Source organism: Sinocyclocheilus anshuiensis, unplaced genomic scaffold (assembly GCF_001515605.1).
Source record: "Sinocyclocheilus anshuiensis isolate Anshui unplaced genomic scaffold, SAMN03320099.WGS_v1.1 scaffold644, whole genome shotgun sequence".
NCBI lineage: Eukaryota > Metazoa > Chordata > Actinopteri > Cypriniformes > Cyprinidae > Sinocyclocheilus > Sinocyclocheilus anshuiensis.
The window spans coordinates 237,231-238,216 of NW_015557092.1; the positions used below are offsets into that span (position 1 = coordinate 237,231).

The following is a 986-nucleotide window of genomic DNA, read 5'->3' on the forward strand; positions in this document are numbered from 1 at the left end:
TGTGCTCTTAGGAACCTTAAGTGCAGCAGAATTTTTTTTGTAACCTTGGCCAGATCTGTGCCTTGCCACAATTTTGTCTCTGAGCTCTTCAGGCAGTTCCTTTGACCTCATGATTCTCATTTGCTCTGACATGCACTGTGAGCTGTAAGGTCTTATATAGACAGGTGTGTGGCTTTCCTAATCAAGTCCAATCAGTATAATCAAACACAGCTGGACTCAAATGAAGGTTTAGAACCATCTCAAGGACGATCAGAAGAAATGGACAGCACCTGAGTTAAATATATGAGTGTCACAGCAAAGGGTCTGAATACTTAGGACCATGTGATATTTCAGTTTTTCTTTTTTAATAAATCTGCAAAAATGTCAACAATTCTGTGTTTTTCTGTCAATATGGGGTGCTGTGTGTACATTAATGAGGAAAAAAAATTAACTTAAATGATTTTAGCAAATGGCTGCAATATAACAAAGAGTGAAAAATTGAAGGGGGTCCGAATACTTTCCGTACCCACTGTATATTTTTGTTCTCTAGAAAGGCGTTATTTTGTAACCAGACATTTGTGCATGTATAAAACTATTGAAATTGTTCAGCTACTTGAAAACTTAGGCCCGAATCATACTTATATATTTATATATTCATATATGTATATGAATATATACATGAACAAATGCTTCTAGCAACACACTTGGCCTTCAGAGACATTGGATTCTGTGAGGCACATAATGAGTGATATTCATGTACGCTTGGCATTCTCAGCACGGTTGCAAGGGGCGGTAATAATTACAAACACTAAACAGTAACTCTGTCGCCATCTTGAGTACTGTACTGCTATGATGCATTTTAAATACAGGTGCATCTCAATAAATTAGAATGTCGTGGAAAAGTTCATTTATTTCAGTAATTCAACTCAAATTGTGAAACTCGTGTATTAAATAAATTCAATGCACACAGACTGAAGTAGTTTAAGTCTTTGGTTCTTTTAATTGTG

General features: G+C 35.9%; 1 protein-coding gene across 1 annotated transcript in view; it reads right to left on the bottom strand.

Annotated features, from left to right (window-relative positions):
- The window catches only part of LOC107677342 (microtubule-associated serine/threonine-protein kinase 1-like), a 37,644-nt gene that overhangs the window by 2,543 nt on the left and 34,115 nt on the right, over window positions 1-986 (bottom strand). The gene's annotated exons all lie outside the window — the stretch shown is intronic.